Raw genomic sequence first — 17,167 nt, 5'->3', positions numbered from 1 at the left:
CCAGACTCGATCTCCTACCTGGAGCGGAGGACTTTCCCTTTGCCGTCTATCGGCGAATTTGAACCGGCGAACTGTTTGGGAGATGTTGGTATGTGCATTCTCCCATACTTTTTCCGCTCTTTTGAACCACTGATCCACCATGGGGATATCGGTGGGAGTGGCATCCCAGGGACAGAGCGGTGGCTGGTGTCCAAGCACACATCGAAATGGCGTTAAGCCGGTTGAGGAGTGTTGTAGTAGAGTTTTGCGCATACTCCACCCAGAATAAACAGTCTGCCCATTCATGCTGTCGACTACTACAGTATGCGCAGAGGTACCTCCCGAGGTCTTGGACAGTCTGCTCAGCCTGCCCATTAGATTTGGGGTAATAGCCCGACGTTATGCTAACAGTGGTCCTTTGAATAGGGTTTCTGCCACCTGGAGGGCGGTTGGGAGGGAGCGAAACGGGATGAACCGACAGCCCTTAGAGAAGCGGTCCACTACCGCTACAGATCCGTCACAAAGTCCACAGCCAGGTGTGACCACGGTCTGTTCGGTATCGGAAGGAGCATTAATTTACCAACGGGCAAACCTCGAGGGGTTTTGGTTTTTGCACATACAGCGCAAGACGAAACTACTGTTTTCACGGTTTTCCACATATTTGGCCACCAGAACGGTGGTTCTAGTAATTTGACCGTTCTTAATAGGCCGAGGTGACCTGAGGAAAAGTTAGTGTGTGCCTCTACTGTCACTCGTTCTCGCAGTGTCTCCGGAACGTATGTTCGACTCGGAGGGCAGCCAGGTGGCACGGGTTGGGACCGTGTTGCCTGCGCAATCTCCGAGTCGATGTCCCATACGATCGGAGACACCACGAGGGATGGGGGCAGAATCGGTTCCGGAACCAGTTTTCGGTCCAGTGTTGGAAAACAGCGGGAGAGCTCATCCGCTTTTTTATTCTTTGAGCCGGGGCGATAAGTAATAATAAAGTGGAAACGGGTGAAAAACAGCGCCCATTAGGCTGGACGAGTGTTTAGTTTTTTTGCTTGTTGGAGGTACTTGAGATTCCGGTGATCCGTCAGTACCGTAAAGGGATGTTCCGCTCCTTTCAACCAATGCCTCCACTTCTCTAACGTCACTTTTATTGCTAGCAGTTCTCAATTTCCGATATCATAATTGCGCTCGGCAGGTATTAGTTTACGCGAAAAGAAGGCGCAGGGATAAGGTTTCTCTGGGTGGCCGTGGCGCTGTGACAGCACCGCTCCAAGTCCTACCTCGGACGCATTGACCTCAACTATGAAGGGCTTGTCAGGGTCGGGCAGTTTTAAGATAGGTGCAGATGTAACTGCTTGTTTTAAGCGCTGGAATGCGGTGCACGCTTCCAGCGTGAGCGCACGTAACCTTTGGGGTTTACTTTTTAATAAGCTAGCTTTAATGAGCGGCACTGCCAACGTACTAAAGCCCCGGATAAAGCACCTATAAAAGTTGGCGAACCCAAGGAAGCTCTGTTGGCTCTGAAATGGCTGCGTCCATTTCGACCCCCAGTGGTCCTATGCGATAGCCGAGAAATGCAATCTCCCTCTTGTGAAACTCACATTTCTCTGCTTTCGAGCCCATGTTCGCGCAGCCAACGAAGAACGGCGGTTACATGATGGACGCGTTCAGCATATGACCAAGAGTATACCAAGATATCATCCAGGTATACTATAACAAACCGGTTCAACATATGCGGAAACACGTCATTCATGAACCCCTGAAACACCGCAGGTGCGTTTACCAGTCCATGAGCCATTACGTTATATTGGTAATGACCTGATGTTGTGCTAAATGCAGTCTTCCACTCGTCGCCCTTTCAAACACAAACGAGGTTATAAGCGCTGCGGAGGTTGAGTTTCGTAAAGATGGACGTGCCGTGGAGCTGGTCGATAGCGGCCGGTACCAGGGGCAGTGGGTGCTTGTATTTTATTGTGATAGTATTGAGTCCTCCATAAACAATACAAGACCCCCCCCCCCCGCCCTTTTTCTTGATAAAAAAAAAATCCTGCCGACGCTGGCGACTTGGACCTGCTGATGAGTCCCTGCCGGAGAGCTTTACTCACGTATTCCTCCATTGCCCAGGTTTCCGCCACGGACAATGGATAAACGTGCGAGCAAGGCAGTGTTTTCCCCGGCAGGAGCTCAATCGCGCAGTCCCACGGACGGTGAGGGGGAAGTCGTGCTGCTGCCCTAATGCTGAACATGTCTTTAACACTATCGTACTCTGATGGCACGGTGGTTGATACTAGGGCGCTAGTGCTTTCAATAGCGGTAGTTTGGACCTTCAATGGAGATGGTTTACAGATTTTTGTGCACCTAGGGGCCCATGAGATGATGCGGGATCCTGCACAATCAAAAAATTTTTAGGATTGTGAGAGCTGAGCCATGGCAGACCCAGCACGAAAGATTGATCTAGCTGAAAAATCACAAAGAATTTTAATCCTCTGAGTGACCGGGGAAAGTTAATCGCAGGGGCACGGAAAGAAGTTTAACAGGCGATTGTGTTAAGGGTTTGCCATCTAGAGCTTTGATTTGGATCGAGTCTGTAAGCTTTGACACTGGAGCTCGCAGCGAGGAAAGAAGAGAGAATGAAATAAAATTCCCAGCCGACCCGGAATCTATTGGGGGGAAAACAGAAACAGTGTGGTTATTGTAGGATAATGAAGCACGTAAACAAAAAGAATGATGGGTACGTGGTGGTGTGTGTGAAGTTACACGAATAAGTGTACAGTCTCTGGTCTCTGATTTAAAAGTGAAATTTTTCAATAGATTTTGATGTGAGAGGTTTTCTAAATTTTTAAATGCTGACAAAAGTAATAGCCGTAACTACCGAATTGTTTGTAGATGCATTCACACATTTCCTTGATCAGACAAGTGCCTTAATTTTATCCAGGTTAATAGTGAGTGTTTTAAACAGTTGATGAAAAAAAGTTGATTTATTATTCTTGCTCTTATTCAGACTTTTCACATTGTAAATAACTTCTATACCATTATGTCTCTATTATACAAATGTCTAAAATATCTCTAATTTCACATAATAATATCTTGTATAGTGGTGGTTTAATACATGTGATTGTGACATGATGCATTGTGGTAAAGTAATGTGTTGATGAAATGCACAGAGGAAATCTGCAACATCAGACCATTTCGTTAGTTATGCGTCTAATGCAATTGCACTGTTTAAACACCAGCCATTATCCCTTACGACACATACAGTACAATTAAAATATATAGAGAGCATGCTGGTCAAGTAATAATATTCTTTTTACAAGTGCCTATGAGATCATCTGCAATTGTAAGGAACCAAATGCTTGAAAGCTCTTGCCTTTTGCTACGACAGGATCACAACTCATTTTGCAATTACACAACTACAAAATAGGTAATAAGAATTATTTGGTAGCTTTTAGACTCTATCATCCCTATGAAACCACAAAAACTGGCAACGGAATTTAGGTATGGTACCTGATTTCGAGGCTTTATTTCTGCTATGGAGCTCAAATTAGACACTTTTTTTGTTTCCTCAAAATATTTAGGAGAATTTTTAATAGAATTAATTAATTAATTAAAATATGTAAGCAGTTTTTTAATTCATTTGTTTTATATAGGCAATAATGTGCATTGTTTTGTTCTGTTACAGAAATAAAAAGGGGGCTTTTTACTCATAATTTGCCTTTATTTAAATAAAAAAAATGGTTTATCTTTTCTGAAAAGAGAATCAAATCATGAATACATGAACACATGTATTATAATAAGTATACACAGGCTGGTTGCCTCCATGCCACGCCGCATTGAAGCAGTCATTTCTGCAAAAGGATTCCCGACCAAGTATTAAGTGCATAACTGAACATAATTATTTGAAGGTTGCCTTTTTTTGTTTTAAAAACACTTTTCTTGATTGGTTTGATGAAATATGCTAATTTTTTGAGATAGGAATTTTGGGTTTTTATGAGCTGTATGCCAAAATCATCAATATTAAAACAATAAAAGGCTTGAACTACTTTAGTTGTGTGTAATGAATCTAAAATATATGCAAGTCTAATAATGACCTTTATCACAATATGCTAATTTATAAATTTATATATATATATATATATATATATATATATATATATATATATATATATATATAAATTATGTTATCATCATTACATAAGGACAAAAAGAAGCAATTTTGATTAAAAAAAAAACCTTTTGGCTAAATTTATAAGTTGTATTACCTTTTCAGGACAGTAAACTACTTGTGTGCATATTTCATTTGAGCATGACAACAACAAAGAGCACAATTTCTCCCTTCCTTCCCACATTTGAGTAATTAGAGAACATAATTAGCTTACCTTGTTCTGTTCTTTTAAGGAAATTGTGCTAATACTTTAAATATTTTTTCCTAGTTCATTGGTTCTTTTTTACTAAACTGTGCTCCCAGCTTAGTAAAACCAGCAAGTGAACTAGAAAAAAAATTGATGTGAAAACTCTAGGGCTCAGGACTTTAAATTAAAAAATACTGACTCATACTGAGCCACAGAGTTTTCACATAAATTTTGCCAAAATGCGATATAAACCCTTCATAAAAATTTAACTACTAGGAAGCGATGTAGACTTTTTGGTTACTCATGATCTTGACTCTATCTTAGTTTACTATTAGACATTGCAATATTAATATGTGTGTAGATGGGTTGGATTTGCCACATCTGTGAACAATTTCAATCTTCTTAAAAAGTTTTGGCAGGTGCTCTTAAAAGCATGAGCCAAGGAGCTGTCTACATTCCTTACCCCTGAAAAATTCTTACAGTAGAAATTGATGCCCTTCGGGGAGCATAATAATCCCATCTCCTTTTAGCAGCATGTAAATCAAGTTTTGGACTCACGTGGTTGTTAGTCCTATCTACATCAAGTTGTTTTAGATCAATATGGTTAGTTATCAAATTAAGGTCCCTTTTAGGAACTATTAGTTTGCCAAATAATAGTTTGAGGAAACAAACATTGTAGCATATACTGCCAAAGTAATGAGCTGAGGAACTTAGTGAGGTTGAGTTACAAACATTTCTAGTGCCTTCCAACAGCCTGGTTACTTGGAATGGTTGTTTGTTGTAAGGGGTTCTGATATGGTGCTTTCCAGTGTTTCCAGCTATTTGTCAAAAGCCTAATTTTGGTTATCAAGCCACCTGTTCAAGGTTATCAAGGATTTCTGTCAGCTTTGATGCACAAAAAACTTTTTATCATTTAAAGTACAGTTCGGATTGCGTGTATAATTCGTTCCAGAAACATGCTTGTAATCCAAAGCACTCGTACTGTATATAAAAGCAAATTTTGGGGGACTTCCGGTTAGCAGCCACATGGAGTAGACATGGTACAGTAGATAGGTTCTTCGACAGTTCTCAATTTCTTCACTCCTTTATTCGTCCCTGAATGTTAAATTTACTGTTTATGATATAATACCGTTATACTTTACCCCAAGGTCATCTATTTTTCACTTTCAGTGGTTACTAGGAATGTTAAAACCGGGGAAAAAGATGACACTACGACCACTCTAACAGTCAAGGCTATTCCTGCGCTGTTAGATAAACACCTTGAAGCTTTAGCGGATGAATTTAAATCCTCGTTTAGTTTATTGGAAATAAACTAGACCAAATTCAAGCCAAAGTTCACCCTCATTAGAACTTGACCTGAGTCATCGTGTAAGCGTGTTGGAAAACATCTGCTCCGGTCTTTGGAAAAACAACTCCAAATAAAAGCGAATTTGCTCATAAAAAATAATAAAAACTAAAATGATTCGTTCCACAACCCAAAAAATATTCATATAACATTTCATATAAAATCCATTAATACAAAATATAAAGTAAAAATAAAACATATTAATTTGCACTTTATCTTTAAAAAGAATAGTCTGTTGTGAGTAAGACAAGGGAGGAGAGGAAGAGGAGGGCGGGGCTACTGTGTAGGATGACTTTCACACACACACACACACACACACACATACACTTTTTGACAGAGTCTCTATCTGCAAACTGACCGTTAAAATTGTGTGACTTTAAAAAGGAACCTTTCTTATGCCTCCTTTTGAGGTTTTTGTGGATCCACTTTGTTGCATTGTCATTAAACAGAATTATCTTCTGCACTGCTACAGGCTTTTTAACTTGAATTCCTTAACAGGGGACGTTGTTGCAGTACATTAACAAAGAAACAGTCACAACACTTGGACAGAAAATATTATGCGAGTGCACACAAACACACGTGGTCACAATGTTATAGTAAACAGTACAGGTGCACACGGATGTTGACTATACAGTACATGTGACGCACGTACAACAGCCTAAGCATGGGAGAGGATTACAGAATAGCCCACAGTGCAAGAGAGAGAGAAGAATCATTGGCTCAATTGTGATCACGTGACACTTGGCAGACAAAGCATATATGTACTACTCGTAAATTAAGACCTCGCTCGTTTATCAAGTTGTGTATTAAATGTATAAAAAATTTTGCAGTGTCTTGCAAAACACTCGCGGACCACATTATAGGTTTTACTGTAATCTCCAGGCAGGTACTATTCCTTTTGCTAAAACAATTCTAGAAAGATCTGGCCTAGATTTTACTCTGCATGGGTGGAGCCGAAACCGAATACAGTATTTGCATGTATAAGCACAAATTGTATGTTTTTATAAATATTCATTTCGAACAGATTTTAAAAAATGTATTACCTGTTTTTGGAAAAATTTAAGAGCTGGTCTGTGAGCAGTGTGTGTAGTTGTGCCCTATTTAATGTGTCTAGAAGAGAAGAGACAAGAGCAAAGATAGCAATGACTGAAAACAATAAATAACTAGTTATAAATAGGTAAAACAGAATAAGTTGCTGCAACACTTTTTTCTCCACTAATTGGTTTGCTGAAGTAGATTATTGTTATGTTACTTGTCTGGTGTTTCCCTGTTGGACCTGCAACATGTGAAGTGGAGTTTCCTTTACTCGCAGAAGGAGGTTAACCTACTGTGGCGGTGTAGTTAGCCAAGGTTAACTCATTGACCTGCGCGCTGTGCTAACTGCTCAGTCAGCCGTGTGTCTGCGTGTGTGTGCCACTCAGTTGCGGTATCATGCTGGACAAATGTATTATTATATTTCATCGGTTTGGCATCCAGGGTTAAAAGTTTGATTCTCTCCTTAAACCTGTAAGCGTGGAGTTTGCATGTCCCCCCTGTGCTTGGTGTATTTCCAGTGGATACTCCCACAGTCCAAAGACTTAAAGATTGTGCTAATTTGTGTTTTCAAAATTTCTGTAGTGTTTGTGTGCATGCGCGCTTATGATCTGCGATGGATTGGAACCGCATCCAGTGTGGAACCAGCAGGGAGTAGGCTCCAGGTCTCCCACAACCCTTTACAGGAAAGGTAATATAGGGAATAAGCAAGTGAGTGAGAGGGATTGGGTGTGTATAAGGAGTTGGGTGTGTATTCATTTCAAATAATTTTCTTTTTAATAATGGTTATGGTTACATGTTACATTTTTTGCAGGGTTTTATAAAAAACTTAAAACTAGTAGGGCCAGTAGCTTATTCCAGTGGAAGACTTAGGGCACATGGCGGGGGAAACCCTGGACATAGTGCCAATCCTTCGCAGGGCACACATATTCACACACTTCAGACAATTTGGGAACGCCTTATCTGCAGGTCTTTGGATTGTGGGAGAAAACCCACCAAGCACAGGGAGAACATGCAAACTCCATGCACACAGAGATGGGAATCGAACCTGGACCCTGGAGGTGCAAGGCAACGTGCAACCTAAAGAACACTTAAATAACTTTAAATATCCTAAAATTGGAACATCAGTATTAAGAAAAAACAGGATTGCTATAGCTATTTCTTCTTTTATTCAAATACAAATAATTTTGTTGTCTCCACAAATACAAATACTGAACTTCCTCCACATTCTTACTCTGCAACATTTCTTTTTTCCCCTTGATGTCCGTTTCTCTATTTCAACCCTAAATTGCTGGTTATTGGGTGCTTGATGAGTTTCCTTTGGGTACCCTGGTTCCCTCCCAAAGTCCAAAGATCTTCCCCAAATTGCTCATAGTGTGTAAGTGTGTGTATAAGTTGGTGCTCTGTGATGGATTGGCACCCTGTCCAGGGTGTACCCTGCCTTGTACTCGAAGACTCCTGGAATAGTCTCCATGCCCCCTGTGACCCTGTATACAGGATAAAGGGGTATAGACGAGTGAGTGAAAATTTAATTGATTAGATTTTGGAAATAATCCATCCATATGTCACTGCTTAAAGTAGTCATTTTGCTGTATATATATATATATATATATATATATATATATATATATATATATATACAGTATATATATATATACACACACACACACACAGATCAGTTATAATTATAAAACCACCTGCCTGATATTGTGTACATCCCATAATTCTGGCCTGTAGAGACATGAACTCCACAATACCTTTGAAGGTGTGCTGTGGCATATGCCATTGTGAAATTAGCAGCAGATCTTTTCAAAACCTTAAAGGTCGGATCAGACTAGATTGTCCAGCACATCCCAGAGATACTTCATCATAATGATATCTTGACAGGGTCTGGGATCGCTCAGTGGTTAAGGCTTTGGAATACAGTTCAGAAGGCCCCAGGTTCAAATCCCACAACTGCCAAGTTGTCCCTGTTGGGCCCTTGAGCAAGGCCCTTAACCTTCAACTGCTCAACCTGTAATGAAATACAAATGTAAGTTACTCTAAATAAGGGTATCTCCCAAATGCCTTAGAGGCAAACACTTTGATTTCTTTGTCCTTTGTCTTAAAACATTTCATAAACAGTTTTTGCAGTGCGGCAAGGTGCATTATCTAGCTAAAAGAAGTCACTATGATCAGGAAATACCACTGCCATGAAGTTTTTGGTCTTCAACAATGTTTAGGTGTTATGTGCCAAAGTAATATTCTTATGAATGGCAGGACCCAGGGTTTTCCATTGCAGAGCATCACATTGTGTTAACTGACTTGCCTTCTTCCCATAGTGCATCCTGGTGCCACCTCGTCATTCGGTAACAGACACACATGCGCCATCATGCCTTAGTTCAGTCTGCACTAGCTCTTCTGAGAGATCAGACTAGAAGGAGTAGCCTTTGTTCCTCATGTGTGTCAATGAGCCTTGGTGTTATTGACCCTGTCACTGGTTCCTTCCCCATATGACCTGCTGTTTTTGAGCTGTAATAATCAGTGTTATTCACTTCACTTGTCAGTGGCTGATCATTCTAACTCTATAAAACCTATTTTAAAAAAGCACAAACCAGGCATTCTGGAGCTATGAGGTGATAATAAAACATCCAAATATCTCACCTTAACAAACCAATAATATATATTTTAATATAATATAATATAATATAATATAATATAATATAATATAATATAATATAATATAATATAATATAATATAATATATTTTGTTAAGCATATATTGCTATGCTCATCACTCTACCAGGAATTTTTTGTGCTATTTCTATCTTATTGCTTATCATTAATATAGTACAGCCTGTCAAACTGATCGAGTTTGAAAAGACATATAGTATACAGTACTATAAAGACATATAGTATACAGTAACAAGCAATAATGGTTTTTCCCACAAAGATGTCATGCAGAAATTCACTTGTCGAAAACCCATCTGGGTTTTGACATTTTCCTCTAATCTCCTTCAGCCTAACAAACTCAAAGGACAGACACGCATTCATACAGCATAACGGTCAGACAAAGCCTTTTTGATGCCATTAGTAGCAAGAGCGCCAGCCATTAAATAGCATTTTGATGGATATGTTCATTGTCTGCAGGTAGCTCCTCCATTATTGGCAGCGGATCAATGCCTCACCGAGTCTTCTGACCTTATCGTGGAAATCACAAATCGATAGCACAGTAACCGCTTCATCCTGCACACACGCACACACACTAAGCTAGCAGAGATGCGCACTCAACCCCTGACTGGCAAATTAAAACTCAATCAGAGTGACCCATAGGGGCTCCAGAGGAGTGGGGGTTGATGCATGTTGGAAGAGGTGACTCAGGCAGACCTGCTGCTTTAAACAGGAGACTTAATTATCCTCTGATTAGACTTGCAATAAGAGCAAACATTCTGCTACTACAGGGACACTATTGGCAAGAAGTCAAGATTCACTCTTTTACTAAACACACATTTCTGACTCCCCCCACACTCTCCTTCTATTGAAATCTGCGTGCACAGTGTTATGTTGTACTGTGTTTGAGCAGACTGACGAGCAATGGGGATGCACAAAATACACCCGTGATCAGAGTCAGGGGGCCAGGCCTCCTCCCTTTATTTCCACCTGCATTTAGTCCTGTCAGCAGAATTACACCCATCACCCATGTCAACACACTCAGCAGACAGAGGGCCAGACACAGATCAGCTACCAACAGTGTGTGAGGAAGAAGCACAATAAAGGAAACAATGCTGCCATCTGGAGGCATGGAGGAGAGAGCGAGAGAGAGAGAGAGACAAGCAGTGACAATATATTTTATTGTGTTTTGCACTTAGTAATGTCCATTTTTTATTCTAAATACTAAGTTACTTTTGTGTAGGATGACTAAAATGAGTAACGCTTAGATTCGTAGAAGAATATGTGGTAAAGCACTCAGTGGCAATTTGGCAGTGCTGGGGGCTTGAACTCCTGACCTTCCGATCTCAAAAGGGCAGGAATGTTTATTTTTGTCATGTCAGTATAACATAAAATTCCAGATGGTTGTAATATCAGTCTTGCCATAACAGCTTAAGTCACATGGTACATTTGCAGCTAAAATATTGTAATACATACATCATTCAGAACTTAATGAGATTTTTTTTTAAATCATGCCTACAGGACACATTTTCTAGTTGTCTGCCTGGTGTCCACGTTAGTAACCGGAATTATGCTTACAGTTATATTCTGCTTTTTCCCATTGTACTTCTTCTTCCTCAAAAAAAAAAGGGGAAAAAAAGAAAGAAAAAATGTCAGGGTTTATGCAGAATTATTTATAGTCTACAGTGCATAGAAAGGTTATAATTAAAAGCAGCATGAAACAGAGATAATGCAGTTTAGGGTGGGGTGGGGGTTATAATGAAGCACAACAAAGAAAAATGCTTGGTTTATTATCTTACATGGCAAATACTAAAAATAACTATTAATGCTCTAGTCTGCATATAAGAAATTAAAAAGGTTATGGCAAGACTAATTATGCTGCAACAGACATAATATAACATTTCGTTATGAAGACCGTTTAGGATTCTTTTTAATCCTTTTTTGTAAAATGGTACTTAAAAAAACAAACAAGCCCAAAAAGTATGTAACACTTATGACTGTTGGTATGTAGAGTATTGCATAAAACCTGAACGTCATGAAACATTAAATAACCCTTGGCTTTTTTCAGCACATATTTCCATGTGACTTTTCTTTGCATATGTTATATCTGCCTGTGTGTACAACTGTTTAATAACAGATGAAGGTTAATGACTAATGTTATGACAGGTTTATAACATGGTTTGCCCTGAGACTCTAGATAAAAGAAATATGATTACATCATGCATCCTACTATTGACTACAAAAACAAAAAGAACAGTAGCTATTAGTAGTCCCCGAAATGTCATATTGCATGTCAATAAGAGGACATATACTGTTTTATATGCCTAAAAGTACGTGCACACCTAACCATCACACCCACATGTGGGCTGTCCTTAAACTCTTATAACAAGATTGTTATCACACACTTGACTGTGTCATGTCTTTGAATAGTGTAGCATTACAGGTTTCCTTTACTCGAACTGAAGACAATGCTCCTGTAAACAAAGCAAGATCCATTAAAACATGCTTTACCATGCTTGATGTAAAACTGACCTGCACAGAATTGTGACCTCAACTCTATTTAGGGATTTATACCTTTGTGATGTCTGAAGCCACATGAATTGGAACACCAGCTGTCTGCCAGGTCTTCTCATCTGTGATCAGTGCATGGCCTCACTAATGTCCTTGTTGCTGAATGAACACAAATCTTTACCGCCATGCTAGTGGAAGGTCTTCCCAGAAAAGTGGAGATTGTCATAAAAGCAAAGGGTGCAAAAACCATCAGAGCAATATTAATGCCCATGGTTTTTGGAAGAGGTGTTCCACATTACCTATGGGTGTGGCAGTCAGACATCCACATGCTTTTGGGACATAGAGTGTATCTTTATTTTTAGTGTGCATACTTTAGGGTTATTAGGGTTGTGTAATAGTGTGTCAGATATATTTTTCCTTAATGTCTACAACATTTAGACCTTACTAGAAACTAAGAGTTTCTAAATGTTTACAGTCACCACAGTGTTTAATCCTTGTGTGAAATTGTCAGTCCTTTAATAAAGATGTTATTGTTTCATTTTAATAGCTGTAATGCGCCGTTTATCCATTTAATCAAGATCATGCAGTAGGGTTCGACACTCTAAAAATAAGCAGGTACTATGAAATGACTAATCTGAAGTTTATAAGAATGTTTTTTTAAAAGCAGTTCTTTATTATATAGTTATATAGCTGTTTATCTTTAAAAAGATTCCAAGATGGCTTCATGTGCAATAACCTCTCCAATTCAAACCCAAAATGGAGCAAAGAGCAAATGTTACCACTAGATGGTAGTCTAGACTCACCAGATACAATAGTAAACCTGAGAGCCTTTCACTTAAATATTCACCAATCACCCATAACATTAAAATGCTAAATATTAAAAGAGATATTATGCAGGTTGCCCTTGTGCCACCAGGGCAGTTCTGGCCCCTCGGGGCATGACTTCACAAGACCTCTGTGTTTGCTAGATCAGACCAGACGGGCTAGTATTTGGTCTCCACAAGCATAGATGCCTCAGGTGCCCATGATCCTGTTATTAGTGTATGTACACTGATCAGCCACAACATTAACAGTGATTATCAATTATATACCAGTAAACTGGCTAGACCGTCCCCCAGGTCCCAAAACGAATATAGCACAAATTGTTGAAAAAAGTCAAGGCTGGCCACGATAGAAATGCATCAGAACACCAAGTGCATCACAGCCTGCTGTGTAAGAGTCTCAGCCGTCAAAATATTCAAGGATATTAATCCGGCCTCCAAATTCCCCAGATCTCACTCCAACCAGGCATCCATGGAATGTGTCTGATCCATAGAGGCCTCACCACACAACCCACAGCACCAAAGCATTTATTACTGTATTTTGACACTGGATTAATAATACAATTGCCAAAACCATTAGGATTTTTCAAATGTTTTGATTTACTTTAAAATTATGGAATTCTTAGCAAAAGAGCTGATTATATGTTAGATTTAAAAAATGTATTTAACATTTAGACGTAATAAAAAAAATATGTTTAAAAATATGTTTAATATATTTAAATATGTCACTTATTAACCTGTTGAAAAAAGACTAAAAGTTGAACTCATTATATAATATAATAAATAATATATATAAATATAATAAAGTAGATTCATACATTTTTATGCATATAAAATATAATTTATTGATTGTCACGTTGTGGACTTTGAACTATGGTTTGTTATAAAATAAAATTGAAGAAGAATTAAAAAATGGACTACGGCATGTTATCCGAAAATGCGGGAAATATGGCAAATGCGGGAAATATGGCATTAATTCCGTGTAAGGAATTAAATGTCCGTTTAAGGACAGAATATTTTAGCCATGATAAAAGAGACCTATGTTTATGTGTGTGTTGATGGTACACAGTGTCAGCGTGTGGGTGAATGTCTTTAGTGGAGCATGTTTTACAGCTGTTTGTCTCTCCAGCCTCTGCTCACAGACACTCGACCGCAGCTGTGAAGAATCCATCAAGACTCAAAGTAATGGAGGCCTGGTTCTGCTTCATTTCGCCAGCTGAGAGGTGTTGATTGGAGCTTCTTTTTTTTTTTCCAGGGGAAGAAAAGAGAAAAACAACTCCGCTATAACTGATGAATGCCTTTGGAGATAGAGAGATTACAACAGACATAGAGAGACAGATAACATGCTTCCACTGTGCTCATGTTTGAATGAAAAACAGATGTCTTTCATCCCCGTCGTTCATTATAGTTTGTGGCCACAATAACATGGCAGCCAAACAAAACGCTTTGCCGAAATTCCCTTCGCTCTGTAAAACCGTACAGTTGGCATCCCAGCACAACTGGATATCAATCAAAATGTATCACTATGAATATACTTGGTGTTGTGTTAGAATTCACAGGTACCTGGGTCGGCTCTAAATGTAATGTGCTGCTTTGTTAGCGGAGCATCACACTGAGATTCAGTGTGCCGCTGCGAGTGAGATCTTCATTAGAAACCTTCAACAACCCCCCTCCCCAACACCGAGGATTTGTGCCAGGTATCTGCTCTAACAGCCAAACATGTTGATAATTAAAGCCCTGTAATCGAGAAGTGTTATCACAACAATTAACAGCAAAAATGTGAGGGTATGAGGGACACGTGGCACCTTATTTCCTTTTTTAACTCTCGAATAAAAAAAACACCTTCTCCTATGAGTGAAGGAAATAGCTTAGAATGTCTTGCAGTTCAAGACTTTCGGAATACTAGTGGAAAAAAGTGACACTCAGGGGCAACTGGAAAACATTGCATCTCTTCTGCTCTTTTCCTCAAAACACATTTATCTCTCCCCTACTTTCGCTAATTCTCCAGACGTGCTCTTCTCTCCCCTTTTCCCCCCTCTCCCTCCCCTTTCCTTCCCCAAAGTTGGCTGGCTCTGCCCTTGTTCCGTAGCATCGGCTGAAGATCCAGCAAGGCCCCCGTGCACAATGAGCTTTAATTGGGTTAAGTTTGTCCGCCACAGATAACATTTCTCTTTCTGTGGAGAATAAAGCAAATTGCTGGCACTAATGGCACTGTTTAATGTAGCTCTTTTTATTATGGATGGAGGAAATTAGGATGAGACTCCCTACAGAGAGTTGATGTCGTGGGAGTGAGTGCATTGTTGCAGCTCATCAGGAAGGCATTTTCACTCGAGCGCAGTCTAGTTCTTCTTCGGCTTCCTCGTCTTTCCGTTTTACCTCGTTTGCTTTTCGATTTTGCCCAAAATATTGCCGAAAAACACACAATACTCGACAATCACAAGCCTGTTACGTTACATTCCGGTGTGGAGACTCTATCCTCTCTTCAAAAGTATCTGCCGAACCTCTCGTCCTTCCCTGTTTTCCTGGTTTAATACCCAGAGCCTATAAAGCTGGTGTTTCTTTGTGTAAGACTGGGGCAAGAGCCAAAGAACGGAGGATGAAAAAGGGAGGAGGGGAATTGCTATTGATGTTTTGGCACAGGACCTGGTAAGCCTAAAAACTGAAATTTGCCCTGTGCTGGCTGAATGAAGCTGCACTGAAAAGGCGTATAGCACTCATAGCCTTATTAAAATACGTAGACTATAGTAGGACCTGAGTAGTGAGCAGAAGAGAATCTGCCCTGAAATATAATGTTGAATATGGGGCTAATCAGTGACTGATCGAGCAGAGGAGACTGTAAGTTCAGTCGACCGCTCAGCCCCAATCTGCGCTCATCCCATTTTCAGGATCTAAGGAGCAACTGTATCGCCACTCCAGTGCCTGTCTGGGTCAGTGTACCAAACTAGTGTTTTTAAAGATGATACAGTAACGGCATTTTAACTTTAAGAAATGAAAAACAAGCACCTTTAGAGAAACTGTTGTATTGTCCAATATTGTATCATGGTGTAACTTTGCATTTAATCTCTGAAGACAGATAACTTTATGCTGCGTAAGTTAATCGAGCCTAAATACACATATTCACATGATATAAATTATGTCTGGGTGTCAAATTAACAAAAATTAAGTTACTTGAAGAGATGCTTTCACTTCTCCTGTCTTGTCTCTCACTTTTGCAGACAGAGCACTTGGACACGATTCTGTTAATGAGACAGAAGACTGTTGGCTTTGCAGTATTTAAACTAGTTATGTCTAATTATTTCCCATAAAAATAGTGTATCTAGGGCAAAACCAGTGAGATGTATCATTGTCTGTGGAGGTGGGACCTGGCGGAATTGGCGCGAGTTCAGATGAACAGAACAGAACACAGAGAATTTGCTGTAGGCAACATAAATATAACATGAACTCCCCAGGCTTGTGACAGTACAATGGGGGAGTGTTTAAGAGGGCTTTCTGGGGCTTCATCTACAATGAATACCAAGCCTAAATACAGACAGAAAGCTTGGGGGGAAAGGAAAAATGCAAGTGATCATAGTAAAATTTGAAATTTGTGAGAATATATTGCCATACCTTTATCCATCCCCTGCTATTAGGTGAAATAATAACCTATATGAAGGTCAGTTGCTATTTTGAAAAGTTCTCCCACATGGCCTGTATGCACTACATTTGCCGGTCCAAAATAGCATAGGAAAGCCACAAATAATGGTGGCCATTTTTACTTTTCCTAAATAGCGCCAGTAGTGTTCCCAAACAGGATCACCACACTTAGACTACAGCTCACAAGTATTTTCTTTTGTGACTTAATTTATTTTTGTACACATGTAACTGTTCTAAAAGCCCTGCGCCATTGTAAGAAAAGAAAAAAAAAGAAGCAAATCCAAGAGAAGATGACAGAGGGTGTAATCGCTTGCTATGTGATTTTACAATGCAGGTTTTTCAACTCATTCAGATCTCGTCTGTCCTTGACCCTTAAGGAGCTTGTAATGTGGGCTATTTTTCCTCTTTTGTATGTATCTCAGAGAAAAAAAAATAAAGTGACTACTGCAGTGAGCTTTCACCCTTTCATACCAAAGGCCCCCTTGTCTCTCTGGGACGCCATTTCAAGGGGAGTTTAGACGAGACCAAGAACCTCACCAGTGGGGGGTCTATTTGAAAGGCCCCTCTGTGGCCTGGTGGGGGGGAGTGAGGCTCAATCTGAGGGACACCCCTGCTGTCCAAGAGAGGGAGCCCACAGAGTTATCCATGACAACCGGCTCAACGGTTTGGTCAAAGACCAGAGAGAAGAGAACAAAAGCCGTGTGCGATTTCTTTACTTTGCATTTGCCAAACATGTCCTCTCTCTCTGTCCCTGAAGTAATAATGTCTAAGACCGTAGAGGACCAGACGGAGGGATGCTGTGAGGATTTTGGGTATGCCTTAGGTAGGGTTCCTAAGAGCAAAGCCTAATCCTGCAC

Source organism: Clarias gariepinus, chromosome 7, assembly GCF_024256425.1.
Source record: "Clarias gariepinus isolate MV-2021 ecotype Netherlands chromosome 7, CGAR_prim_01v2, whole genome shotgun sequence".
In the NCBI taxonomy this organism is placed as follows: Eukaryota; Metazoa; Chordata; class Actinopteri; order Siluriformes; family Clariidae; genus Clarias; species Clarias gariepinus.
This window is presented reverse-complemented; position numbering follows the sequence as displayed.